The following is a 14848-nucleotide window of genomic DNA, read 5'->3' as shown; positions in this document are numbered from 1 at the left end:
TTGTTTTTGAAACAAGACTCAGTTTTTAGTAGAAACGGGGTTTCTCCGTGTTGTCCAGGCTGGTCTCCAACTTCTGACCTAAAGTGATCCGCCCCACTGGGCCTCCCAAAGTGCTGGGACCACAAGTGTGCGCCACCATGCCCAGCCTATCTGATCCTCCTTGATAGCTGATCAAATTCCTTATCCCCCACCCTCAATATCTTGTCACCCTTGCCTGCCTTACACAATCATCCTGCCAAGGTGGTTTAACCAGAATCCCAACTTATCCCTGGTGTTTTCTCTCAGTAATTTTCAATCCACTGACACTTACCATACTCCTTGGCTATAAATTTCCACTGGTTCTTGTATTCAGGGTTGAGCCCAGTTACTCTCCCTTACTACAAAACCCCACTGTCAAAGCCCACCTTGAATAAAGTCTCCCTTACCACCTTTAACGAGAGTTGTGACTCATTCTTTCTTTACAAGTCAAAAGGTCAAAAGGTTGTTAATGGAAAAATGTGACTGAAACATGACCTCCTATAATGGACATTTGTTGAGTTTGCTAAACCAATATACTTTTCCTGTCCCTGTGGGGTACTGCCATCCCCAGTTGCAGGCGGTCTTAGTAGAACTAAGTGAATGTGGACAAGTGAATCAGAGTAGGCCGAAATTAAAAGTTCTGAAACTGAACCTTGAGAATTCAAACTAAGAATGAAAAGGGACTGTTGGTGTTCCATTACTCTGATGATCCATTGATTCTTGCTTTCTTGGTCCCTAGATCTACCAAACTTCCTTTCCTTTTTTTGTTTTATTTTTTTTAGAGACAGAGTCTTACTCTGTTGCCCACACTGGAGTGCAGTGGCTCCATCATAGTTCACTGCTGCCTCAACCTCCCAGACTCAAGTGATTCTCCCCCTCAGCCTCCTGAGTAGCTGGGAGTACAGGTACATGCCACCATATCCAGCTAATTAAAAAAAAAAATTATAGAGACGGGGTTTCACTATGTTGCCCAGGCTGGTCTCAAACTCTTGGGCTCAAGGGATCCTCCTACCTTGGCCTCCTAAAGTGTTGAGACTACAGGTGTGAGTCACCTTGCCCAGCCACTTCCTGCCTTTCTGAAGGTAATGACCACTTGTTTGAGTCTATTGTTTGCAGAATGTCTCTATAATGACCTGTGTGGGCCAAGGTGTGGAGTATATGGTAAACCTCTGTAAGTCTTAAAAAGATGCCTTTGTCCCTGCTGTACATGACCATTCAAGATAGAAGGTCTGGGTGTGGGTGGGAGATGATTGTAAAAAGGTGAAGTTCTAGCTACTGGGTAGGCTCACTGAGCGTGTGACGGTGGGGGAAGAGCAACACTCAGGTACCTGGGGAGGGAACACCCTTGACCCCGAGTGGTACTGGGGAGGGATTGACATTAACGATCTTTTGCCTTTCAGAAATGTACCTGAAGCCATCCTCACGTAGGAAAATGCCCTGGTGCGGGTCTCCTAAACCCTGACAAGCCCTTTACATTTAACTGACTGTTGTATCTACCATCCCCTGCCAGATAGCTCTAACCATGGTTTGTTTGTTGTGCCTCTTCATCAGACCTAAAAGGCCACTGCAGGGGATGGCCCAACTCCTGCACCTCCCACACAAAACACCTGTCAACACCTATGGTCATCTTCCCCACCCCTGTTTCTGTAGATGTTGCTTGGCCATCCCTTGGGTAGATGAACACTGCCTGGTTGGTGACATGGGCCAACTGGATAAACTGGACTTGAAGCAAAACAAGGACTCAATTACTCAAACTAAGCTGGGAACTCTAGGGTTTTCCAGCCTGCCAGGAAGCCATATTGGAGGCAGTCAACCTATGCCCTTCAACTGATATGGGTCTTACTTGGGGGATGCCAACAATTGTTAGTTTTTGGTCCCTGACACTGCACTTCTGGTGTGGAAGCCATGCATTCATTTGGCTTCCTTCCAAAATACATGGATTTGCATTTTAGGGGTCGGCCTAAGAGACCTTAAGAGTATTTAAGAAAACACCATGAGGGAATTAAATACTAAGATAACTGCAGAGATCTCTCCAAAATGAGGCTATTCTTGGTGTCTTGGTGGAACTTCCAGGGGGATAACTGACCCATTTTATTTATTTATTTATTTTTGTTATTTATTTTTTTATTTTTTTTGAGACAGAGTCTCACTCTGCTGCCCAGGCTGGAGTGCAGTGGCACGATCTCAGCTCACTGCAACCTCTGCCTCCCAGGTTCAAGTGATTCTCCTGCCTCAACCTCCTGAGTTGCTGGGATTACAGGCGTGTGCCACCACACCCAGCTAATTTTTGTATTTTTAGTAGAGACAGGATTTCACCACGTTGGCCAGGCTAGTCTTGAACTCCTGACCTCAGGTGGTCTGCCTGCCTCAGCCTCCCAAAATGCTGGGATTACAGGTGTGAACCACCACACCTGGCCAACTGACCTCTTTTAATGCATACGTTACAGGCTGTTTTCTCTACTATGGGAGTCATCTAGTTAGAAAAAATGGTACAAATTTGTCCCTGACTTTAATTATCACCACTTTGGACCTGTCAGGTCAACCTCGACCCGTCAGCCGGGTGTCAGAATTGCTCCCGATTTCTTCCTTGTGGGCCAAGGCGGAGACTGTGCCTCACTAATAATTATGCTGCACCTGAGCTAATGCCTCAAACCTCGTGGACAGGTCAGTGCAGAACCTTAGTGATAATGATGGTTTACGAGATTTGTTTAGCTGGGTCGGTCCAGGATCTTGGGGGAAATGGTTGAGGTCAATACTGTAAGTTGGCCTCATCCTGCTGCTTGGGTCCTGTGGATTCTAGTTTTAAATGCTGAGTCAGATAAAATGAATACATTCGGTCCCAGCTTCTATTGGTCAGAGCAATCAAGGTGGCTGACAAAGTGGCTAACTTATAACGAAATTCACCAGAAGCCAAGAGTGTAGAAATAAGAAATGGATATTGTTTGGAGACAATTCTCCATCAGTTGCTCCATTTCTGCACATTCTGTAAGCAGAGGCACTGAAAGCCTTTGTTCTAGACTCTATTTTCAGTGATGTTAACATAGTAAACATTCCTGGACTATAGAGGGAATGTCTCTTTCCAAAGCAGAGGGCAGATTTGTTTACTGCCTAGTGCAATGAAGATCATGTCACCCTCTAGGGAAAGATCAGACAGGCTTACTGTCAAAAAAAAAATTTTTTTTTTTTTTTGAGATGGAGTCTCACTCTGTTGCCCAGGCTGTAGTGCAGTGGCATGATCTCGGCTCACTTCAACCTCCATCTCCCAGGTTCAAGTGATTCTCCTGTCTCAGCCTCCCAAGTAGCTGGGATTACATGTGCGTGCCACCACGTCCTGCTGATTTTTTATTTTATTTTATTTTATTTTATTTTATTTTATTTTATTTTATTTTATTTTTGTATTTTTAGTAGAGATAGGATTTTACCATGTTGGCCAGACTGGTCTTGAATTCTTGACCTCAAATGATCCACCCACCTCAGCCTCCGAAAGTGCTGGGATTACAGGCATGAGCCACCGCACTGGCCTGCTGTCAATTTTAAAAGGCTTGGGTTCCCAGTGCTCAGAGTTCCTCACTGTCATGCAGACCTACTGCATGTGCAGCTTCCACCTGAGCTGCTCTCTGTTATGTGGGGAGCCAGAGGAACTGACATGAATAGGAAGCTCGTGCTGCCTGCTGTGCTATGAGGAATAAAGTTCTTTATTTCTGACTTCAACACCTTGTGCTTTCTGTCAGCATCCAAGAAACTATGGCAGCCTAGCTTCTTTACCAGCAGGTTGGGCAAAGTCTCAGACCCTTCACAGTTCTTGATATAAGGTCAAGTAAGTAGTTGAATTTCCAAAATGGAGTTCACAGGAATGGCCTGGGAATCAAATGTCCTGGAACATCCCTAATTTGCAGACAAAGAGCCTGAACCTTAGGCATAAGCAGCCTATCCAATATTGTGGCAAGGTTACAGCAGAGCTGAAGCTGGAGCCAGGTCTATATGTTTACTGGTTAAGACTGAATGTGAAGTCAGACATTCTGGATTCAAATCTTGGTTCTTCTTTTTGCTACTTCTTGTTCCGTGTCCCTGTTTCACAATTGATGAAATTGAAATAATAATAGTACCTGCTTTAGGCTGGGCATGGTGGCTCACACCTGTAATCCCAGCACTTTGGGAGGCTGAGGCGGGTGGATCACTTGAGGTCAGGAGTTCGAGACCAGCCTGGCCAACACAGTGAAACCCGATCTCTATTAAAAATACAAAACTTAACTGGGCTTGGTGGCAGGCGCCTGTAATCCCAGCTACTCAGGAGACTGAGGCAGGAGAATCGCTTGAACCTGGGAGGCAGAGGTTGCAATGAGCTGAGATCATGCCACTGCACTCCAGCCTAGGCAACAGAGCAAGACTCCGTCTCAAAAAAAAAAAAAAAATAGTACCTGTTTCAAAGGGTTGTTCTGAGATTTTTGTCAGGCATTTATCACAATACTTGGTGTGTGCACACACACGGAAATGCCTGGCACCCAAAAACTGTTCCCTCATATTAGGATAACTTATCACTGCACTTTGCACCCAATATCGATGGACTCTTTTGTCAAGAACTCATTAAAACAGAGTTGTCCTAAGAAGAACTGGCACCTGGAGCCCTGTGAGAAACTGGCACCTGGGAGGGTTTATCTTGGCTGTGCCTCCTGATTAGAAGGTGGCATAACAGGCCTCAGAGAAATGGCTCACCCCTTCATGACCCAGTCTATCAGGAAATTTCTCAGAGGTATTAAAGCCGAATCTTCCAAAGACCACCAGAAACAGGCCTGCAGCCTGATCAAATCGAACTTTTTAACTCGGTACAGTGAGCGGGACATTCCATAGGAACCATAGCATCCTGCTCGAAATGAGGGAGAAGAAATGCATCTTTAGCAAGGTTTAGGATCCCACTGTAGGAGTCTGAGGCAGATCTAAGGGAAGCAGAGATCAGTTCTGGATTGGTTGTGGTATCTAAAGTGGGGTTCATAGAAGCAGGGATTAATCACGATGTGGGTGCTGTCGTAAACCCTTTCCAGTTGGGTATCCCCAGTAACAGACAAGATTCGCAAAGCAGGTCTGGGGGCATCATTGGTGATATACCAGTAGTCAATCAAAGAGGGGATCTTTGTGATCCTTATGGCATTTCAAACTGCAGCATGACCTTAGAGCAGCAGTCCCCAACTTTTTTGGCACCAGGGGCCGGTTTCGTGGAAGACAATTTTTCCACGGACAGCGTGTGGGGTGGCAGGGAGGAGGGTTTCCAGATGAAACTGTTCCACCTCAGATCATCAGGAATTTGATTCTCATAAGGAGCAGGCAGCCTAGATTCCTCGCATGTACAGTTCACAATAGGGTCCGTGCTCCTATGAGAATCAAATGTGGCTGCTGATCGGACGGGAGGCAGAGCTCAGGTGGAAATGCGTGCTCACCTCCGGCTGTGCAGCCCGGTTCCTAACAGGCCACAGACTGGTACCAGTCGGCAGCCCGGGAGTTTGGGGACTTCTGCCTTAGAGAAATGATGATTCTTGTGACCTTTGCAACTGGTCTCTCTGCCTGTCCTCCGAGCCTGATTCACAGCAGAGCCACTTTTTCCTTTTGCAGTTCAAACTGATTTCCACTTTCAGTGCCGACAGATTGTGACCCTCTCAGAGTTAGCGTGTTGTCCACTAGAATTTAGCAAGTTTGTTTGCACAATTGTGGAAACTGCCAAAGCTCCAGAGTCACTGGTCTCTGCACCCAGCCTCTGTTGGTGTTCACGAGTTAGGGAACCCTAGTCTTGTTCACATCCTGGGCTGCCACCAATGGGTTCATATACATTGGCTTGTTTTATTTTTAAAATTTAATTGCTTATATGTGTGTTTATATGTGTGTGTATGGGGTGTGTGTGTGTGTGTGTGTGTGTGTGTGTATTTTTGTTGTAGAAATGGGTCTCATCAAGTAGCCCAGGCTGGTCTTGAATCCTGGCTTAAAGCGATCCTCCCACCTTGGCCTCTCAAAATGCTGAGATTATAGGTGGGACCCACCATGCCTGCCCTTATGTGTGTGTTTAAATGGTAATGATAGTGAGAGCCCTTAGTTGGGCTTTCAGTGAAAATGCAGCAGAAGCTGCACCTAGAAGTTACTAATGAAACTTTTAAGAACTCCCAGTTGGTATGAGGCTAAAGAGTGAAAGAGAGAGAAGCACTTCTGCCTCTATTATTTGAAAGTCTTGGCCAAGTGCCAGGGCTCTGTGTGGTCCCAGGACAGGCTAAATTTTAGTTAAAGAACTTTGGGGACTCCATGCAGGGAGGTCCTCCTAAGCCTCATTTACTTGGGCTGTTCCAGGAGCAAACCTTAGTTTAAGGCCGAGGCTTGGGAAGGAGGAGCAGCAGGCCAGGGTACAAAGAGCAGGACCACACCTCAGACCATGTGGCACAAGAGGACAAGGCTGGGTGCGATGGCTTGGGCCTGTAATCCCAGCACTTTGGGAGGCCAAGGCAGGCAGATCACTTGAGCCCAGGAGTTCAAGACTAGCCTGGCCAACATGGTGAAACCCCATCTCTACTAAAGATACAAAAATTAGCTGATGTGGTGGTGCACAGCTCTAATCCCAGCTATTCGGGGGGCTGAGGCAGGAGAATCACTTGAACCTGGGAGGCAGAGGCTTCATTGAGCCAAGACTGCACCACTGCACTCCAGCCCGGGCAACAGAGCAAGACTCCATCTCAAAAAAGAAAAAAAAAAAAAAAAAGGGCATACTCTGGCCAGGCTGGTACCTCCTCCAGTGGTCTCAGCTCTTCAAGTGTGGTAGTGCCTTTGGCCCCTATAATGGGCTGTGCAGTACCTCAAATCCACGGAAGAGAAAAGGCTGGCTAACATAACTTATTTTGGGCTAAGAAGAAAAGCAAGAAGCCAGTCTTTACTTATGACAGTCACATAAGCTAAGCAACTTGGGAATGATGGAACTCGAGGATCTGTCCCTCCTATCTTTTAATTTTTCTCTCATAAGTTGCCTCTCATTGTGTGTTGTATTCTCGAAGAAGTCCTTCACTTGATATTCTATCTAGTTTACTGATTTGCTCTTGGACTGTGTCTTATCTGCTGTTCAGCCCATCTGTTGAATTTTTTACCTTTAAAAGCTATTTTTCTCATGTAAAACCTTTTCTTATCATCCAGTCTGCATTCTGCAGGTGTTATTGACTCTTAGCCCTCCGAAAATATTAACTATAGTTATTTTAGAACCCCCTTCTGCTTTGTTAAAGTCTCCTCAGGTATAGAGATTACTGTCTCTCAGGACGTTGGTTTTCCTCAAATGTTTGTGATTATTGATTATTAACAAATCTAAGTTTGAGAGTTCCTAATAACTTGATATCTTACTGTCCACATCATTGTGGGAAAAACTGTTGTCTAAAGGCAGACCCTCCATGTGCTGCTACCTAGCTCAAAGAGAGGCATGGAGCATTCTGGCTGCATTTTCCTCATCTCTATGATGTGATGAGAGGATGATTTAATATGTCAAAACATTGAATTTTTATAGTCTCTTCATAGCTGAGACTTAGGCATATATTCTGGGAATGTCAAATAACATAAAAAATATTAAGCATTAAATTTTTTACAGAAACCACTATTTTGCATAGTGGTTTTTAGTGGCAAATCTTATCATAAAATAAGATTTTTTTATGTTGTCAAAGATACAAATAATTAAAAATATATATTTTTAAAAATTAGCTGGGTGTGGTGGCATATGTCTATAGTCCCAGCTACTCAGGAGGCTTAGGTAAGAGGATTACTTGAGCCCAGGAGGTGGAGGTTGTAATGAGCCAATATTGCACCACTGTACTCCTGCCTGGGTGACAGAGCAAGACCCTGCCTTGAAAAAAAATCTATATATATTTAGATAGATAGATAGAGATAGATATAAATAATTAATTTTTTAAAACTTATGTTTTAGATATAAGAGTAGGTTGCAGATAATCATATCACATATTCTTTCTCATTTCCAAACTCATACTTAAAATAGCAACAAAAGGACCACCTCTCATTCTAGCTTTTCCTCAAAGTTTTTGTAATACTGACCCTTAAAAACACATTATCTGAATACTGGCAAAATGCAATTAATAGTTTAAATCCTATTAGTACCATCAATACCTGGAGTAATGGGTCCACATAAAACTGTATTTTTTTTTTTAAGTGGAAAAAGTTGAGGTCAAATGTCTTTAGTTTATTCAATTTTGACTTCTCAGCATTCTTCAGGTAAATAACTAAGGGTGCATAGAGTTATCCAAAGCTAAAATGTGTTCTTATGGAAAAGTATGATATGAAGGTGTATAAGACTTGAACTAACAGAATTAGAATATTATATTCCTATTTTACATTATTGAACTTCAGATGAATTAATCATCTTTTCTTTTCTTCTCTTTTTTTTTTTTAGATAAAGTCTTGCTCTGTCACCCAGGCTAGTGGGCAGTGGTGGGATCTTGGCTCACTGCAACCTCCACCTCCCATTTCAAGCGATTCTACTACCTCAGCCTCCTGAGTAGCTGGGATTACAGGAGCCTGCCACCACGCCTGGCTAATTTTTGTGTTTTTAGTGGAGATAGGGTTTCACCATCTTGGCCAGGCTGGTCTTGAACTCCTGACCTCGTTATCCGCCTGCCTCGGCCTCCCAAAGTGCTGGGATTACAGGCGTGAGCCACCGCGCCCAGCCTGTTTTCTTTTATAATATCCCCATGATGATAGTAAGCTTATTTCAAGGACAGGCTATGATAGTATCAGACCTCACCAGACTTTAAAATACAATATTTCCCTTTATAAAAATTTCCATTTTCCTCTTTCCTTAAGACAAGAAGAAATTTTTTTTTTTTCTTTTTTTGAGATGGAGTCTCATTCTGTTACCCAGGTTGGAGTGCCATGGTGCCATCTCAGCTCACTGCAAACTCCACCTTCCAGGTTCACGCGATCCTCCCACCTCAGCCTCCCAAGTAGCTGGCATTACAGGCCCATGCCACCATGCTTGGCTAATTTTTTGTATTTTTAGTAGAGACAGGGTTTCGTTATGTTGGCCAGACTGATCTTGAACTCCTGACCTCAAGTGATCCACCTGTCTTGGACTCCCAAAGTGTTGGGATTACAGGCTTGAGCCACTGTGCCTGGCCAACAACAGGAAATTCTGTAAAACTAGACAAAATATATAGGGCAATGGTTTCAAGGCACTAGGCAAAAGCAACATAGACTGCAATCCCTGAGAGAAGGGAAACTCAGACAACGACTTCTACAGTTGCCCAGCACTCTCTCTAGGAACAATTTCCTGACTGCATTGCAGGAACCTGGAACCCAAGCATAGCCTGGTGGTCCCATGTAGCTGAGGAGGGACTTTAGAGTTTGGGGCTATTGATATGACTGAATTCTGCAGAGCAGGACACTAGAAAAGAAGGAACTGCACGGTGAACAAAGGCAGAGTTGTGTGTGGGAGTTTTCTGAAAATCCTTGCCAGGCAGAAATCTGAATGGGTTTCCTGCACATCTTTGGCAGAGGGATGGGATTTATATGCACATGGAAAGACAAATCAAGGATTATCTGATAGTGGCTGCTATGGGGTTGAGAGTGGAACAGAGATATTAGAGGTTAAGAGTTGCTGGAAGACCAAGTTCTGGCCCTGTTAGTTAATGACTTTTACAACACCTGATGCATCAATATAAAACAACAGAAATCCCATACCTTAGGAATAAAGGCCATGCTCTAGAACATGGGTTGGCAACCTTTTTCTGTAAGAGGCAAGATAATAAATGCTTTAGGCTCATGGGACTAGAAAATATGATCACTAGATGGCCCAGATGTCAGATTTCATCAAAGGTATTAAAACAGCTAGTATAAATGTCCCATGACTTAAAGGACTTAAAGGAAAAAATCATTTTATAAATAAACAGATTAGATAAAAAATATCTGCAGAGAAATTAAAATTACAAAAAATAAACAAACAAAAAAGTTAAAGCTAAAAAGTATAACTGAGCTGAGAACAGAGGTTCTGTTCTATAAAGTCATTTTTTTTTTTTTTTTACTTCCTCCTCCATTCTTCTAATTCTCTCTCTCTTCTGGCCTCATCTGGTGCAGGTAGTATATATGCAAGCACATGGAGGGATGCATGGCTAGGATTTAGGTGCCCCTGGATTCTCTGCAGCAAAGGGCTACTTCCTCTTTGGTTGCTCTGTTCTCATTGTGCTGGAGCTCTTCACGCTATTAAAATAATTTTTTAAAAAAAATCCCAAGTTGGGCACAGTGGTGCATGTCTGTAGTCCCAGCTACGCAGGAGGACTGAGGCAGGAGCATCCTTTGGGCCCAGCAGCTCAAGGCCAGGCTGGGTGAAATAGAGACCCATCTCAAAAATTAGAAAACATCCTCTTTAGTGCAATAGATTTTGTAATGTTTGATTACAAATCTGATATAACAACCTCTTATTAAGAGAATAAAGAAGGAAGCATCTCCCTTTCTCAACTTCCAATACTCAGAAAATGCAATGTTAAACTGACTCAAAGTTTTAAATGACCCATACTATAGTTTCCTCATCTTCAAAAGCTTTATAACTTTGGAGAGGCCTCATGTGTTCTGCCTATTTCTCCTTACTTTAGTGAGCTTCAATTCAGGAAAGGCATCTTCCCCTAAGTGAAAATGTGTTGAAAATAGTTAACATCATTACTAAAAGCTTTATGTAAATTACACTGAAATTATTTATTTATTTATTTTTCGAGATGGAAATTCACTCTTGTTGCCCAGGCTGGAGTGCAATGGCACCATCTCGGCTCACCGCAATTTCCGCCTACCAGGTTCAAGCAATTCTTCTGCCTCAGCCTCCCAGGTAGCTGAGATTACAGACACACACCACCATGCCCAGCTAATTTTTGTATTTTTAGTAGAAACGGGGATTCTCTCTCACCATGTTGGTTAGGCTGGTCTCGAACTCCCAACCTCAGGTGATCTGCCTGCCTTGGCCTCCCAAAGTGCTGAGATTACAGGCGTGAGCCACTGTGCCCAGTCTTGCACTAAAATTATTTCACTTAAATATGTTTATAAATTATAGATCTTCATGGAAATGACTTTCGAAAATGACAGACACACATAGCACTTGCATCAATGTTTTCAGTGTAAAAGAAAATATACATGAAAATAAAAGTAGTAAGGTGATAATAAATCCTATAATGTTACATTTGAATTGGGACTAGCAATATGAATTCACGTGCACTGAAAGGATCTAAAAGTAGTGATATCCTTTAGCAATATCAAATAGCAAGCAGATTGGTATTTCTAAATACCATTTTTACCTATGAAGAAATGACAAATTCAAGGTCTAGATCAACAAATACTGTATTGCAGATAAGCCTGCAACTTTTGTGCCAGAAAGCAAGGAAGCTATAAAATACGGTGAACACAGCTGACTTAAAGGGACTCTCACTGGTGAAAGAGTCAAGTTGAGCATCAAAAAGAATAATGACTACAATTCCTGAATGATATTCCATTGCATGTATCTACGACATTTTGTTTATTCATTCAGCTATTGATGGAGAATCGGGCTGCTTCCACTTTATTTTTTTTATGGAATCTAGCTCTGCTGCCCAGGCTGGAGTGCAACGGAATGATCTCGGCTCACTGCAAACTCTGCCTCCCGGGTTCAAGCGATTCTCCTGCCTCAGCCTCCTGAGTAGCTGGGATTATAGGCACATGCCACCAGGCCCAGCTAATTTTTGTATTTTTAGTAGAGATGGGGTCTCACCATGTTGGCTAGGTTGATCTCAAACTCCTAACCTCAAGTGATCCACCTGCCTCGGCCTCCCAAAGTGCTGGTATTACAGGTGTGAGCCACTGCACCCAGCCTGCTTCGACTTTATGACTATTGTGTATAGTGTTCCCATGCATGGACAAATATCTGTTTGAATCCCTGCATTCAGTTATTGGGAGGTGTGTTTCACAATGGGCAGGTCTATGCAAACCTACCCCAAAGTCCAAGGAAGCTGAGAGGCTCAAGAGGTGGACAAATCCAGTTTCTTAGAAAGAAACATTTAATAGAGATTTGTGAGAAGAAGCTATGTTTGTGTCTCCCGCAGCAGTGAGACAAGATGGTAGATCCCTTCACGGTTACCCCCAGACCCAGGGATTATATACCACAGGGGAGGGGCATCTGTGCTTCAGAGGGAATGGGTAGGAATTTGCCCTGATTTACGGTGAGTAGGTGGTCTTACACAAGGGGCAATAGACAAATTGGAAATCTCAGAGGCCTTCCCAGATTTGGAGTTAATCAGAAGGTAATGTGGCATATGAGCATCTAAGATGGAGTTGCTTCAGCCTGCACAGGGTATATATTCAGAAGTGAAATTGCTGAATCATGTGGTGAAATTGCTGAATCATGTGGTAATTCACTTTTTAATTGATTGATTTTCATATGCTGCACCATCCTTGTATTCCAGGAAAAAAAAAATCCCATTTTCTCGAGGGGTATAATCCTTTCGGTATGCTGGTGAATTTGGTTTGCTAGTATTTTGTTGAGTGTTTTTTACATTAATATTCATAAGGATTATTGGTCAGTAGTTTTCTTGTATTGTCTTTGTCTGGCTTTGACATTAAGGGTAATGCTAGTCTCACAGAATGAGTTAGGAAGCATTCCTTCATTTTCAATTTTTAGGTTATCCAATTTGTTGGGATAATAGTTGTTCGTAGTACTCTCCTGTAAATCATCAGTACTTACATTCCCACTTTCGTTTCTGGTAGTAGTAATTTGAGTCTTGTCTCTTTTCTAAGTGTATCTAAAGGCTTATAATTTTGTTCATACTTTCAAAGAAAGAACTCTTGGATTTTTATTTTTTAAATTGTTTTTCTATTCTCTATTTTATTTATTGCTCTTCTAATATTTATTGTTTCCTTCCTTTTGCTAGCTTTGGATTTAGTTTGTTCTTCTTTTTCTAGTTTCTTAAGGTGTAAACTTAGGTTGTTGTTGATTTGAGAGTTTTTTTTTTTTTAATGTAAGCATTTCCAGCTACATATTTTCCTCTTAGCACTGCTTTCACTGCATTTTATAAGTTTTGATATGCTGTATTTTGATTTTCACTTTCATTAGTCTCAAGATGTTTTCTAATTCCTGTTGTGATTTCTTCTTTGACCTTTGGTTGCTCAAGACTGTGTTAATTAATTTCCACATATTTATAAATTTTCCAGTTTTACTTCTGCTATTGATTTCTAGTTTAATTCCGTTGTGATCAGAAAAGATGCTTTGTTTGATTTCATTCTTTTCAAATTTTTAGGACTTGTTTGGTGACCTAATATATTAACGTATACTAGAGAATGTTCTATGTGCACTTGAGTAGAATATATATTCTGCTGTTGTTTGGTGGAATGTTCTATGGATGTTTTTAGAACCAGTTGGCCTGTGGTGTCGTTCAAGTCTTCTATTTTCTTATTGACCATCTGTCTGATTGTTCTATCCATTATTGAAAGTGATGTACTGACGTGTTTTACTATTATTGTAGAGCTGTCTATTTCTCCCTTTAATTCTATCAATGTTTGCTTCATATATAGGAAATTTGATATTTATTGCATACATATTTATAATTGTTATGTTTTCTTGGTGAATTTAAACCTTTATTATTATTCAATATTCTTCTTTGTCTCTTGTGACAGTTTTCTACTTAAAGTCTATTTGTCTATTTTTTTTTAGTATAGCCACCCCTACTGTCTTTTGGTTACTATTTGCATGGAATCTTTTTATCCTTCCATTTTCCGTCTATGTGTGCCCTTAAATCTAAAGTGAATCTTCTGTAGAGAGCAGATAGCTGGATCCTGTTTTGTTTATTTGTTTTAAATCCATTTTGCCAATCTCTGTCTATTCACGTGCAGCAGGATAATTAAGGAATCAGAGAGATCAAGGGGTTGAGGAGGAATTATTTAATTATTTAGGTGTACCAACTCAGTCAGATTAACATCCAAAGGACTGAGCCTCGAACAAAGAGTCTGGTTACCTCCTCTTAAGCATTTTTTGGGGCGGGGGGAGATCTGTGCAGGGGGAAGCATATTACAGAAGTGAGAAACAAAGACAGTTATTTAATTGAGACATGCATTACATCATTTCTTACTTTTCAAGAAACATGTTTTATGACCAGTGATTCTCCTGCCTCAGCCTCCCAAGTAGCTGGGATTACAGGTGCGTGCCACCAACCGTACCCAGCTAACTTTTGTATTTTTAATAGAGACGGGGTTTCACCACGTTGGCCAGGCTGGTCTTGAACTCCTGGCTTCAAGTGATCCACCCACCTTAGCCTCCCAAAGTGCTGGGATTACAGGCATGAGCCACCGCGCCCAGCCCAGCTTTCTCCATTTCTTGATATTGCTAATGCGAGTGACTGTCACAGCAAACCGTATAGCTGGGACAATTGTATCCCCCATCAGCCATTTATGGAATCTCCTTTCCTTTTAGGTTCTCACCAAACATCAGCTAGCCTGCATGGTCAGTGGATGAACCCTCTTTTAAAATCAAATTTTTAATTTTATTTTAGTAGAGACAGGGTCTTGCTATGTTGCCCAGGCTGGTCTCGAACTCCTGGGCTCAAACAATCCTCCCACTTTGACACCTCCCAAAGTGCTGGCATTATAGGCATGAGCCACTGCACCTGGCCAGTCAGTGGATGATTTCTAGTTTTATTGTCTAACTTATGTAACATATTTAAAGTATGGAGTTTTAAAATGAATTTTTTAGTTCTTTTTTTTTTTTTTTTTTTTTTTTTGAGACGGAGTCTCGCTCTATCGCCCGGGCTGGAGTGCAGTGGCCGGATCTCAGCTCACTGCAAGCTCCGCCTCCCGGGTTTACGCC

General features: G+C 42.2%; 1 pseudogene; it reads left to right on the top strand.

Moving 5' to 3' along the window:
• Window positions 1-508: 508 nt before the first annotated feature.
• Window positions 509-14848, top strand: part of LOC104679215 — a 42214-nt pseudogene continuing 27874 nt past the window's right edge.

The sequence above is a fragment of the Rhinopithecus roxellana genome, chromosome 8, assembly GCF_007565055.1.
Source record: "Rhinopithecus roxellana isolate Shanxi Qingling chromosome 8, ASM756505v1, whole genome shotgun sequence".
Classification (NCBI taxonomy): Eukaryota; Metazoa; Chordata; class Mammalia; order Primates; family Cercopithecidae; genus Rhinopithecus; species Rhinopithecus roxellana.
Note: the sequence above shows the minus strand (reverse complement) of the source record. Positions and strands in the feature narration are given on the sequence as shown.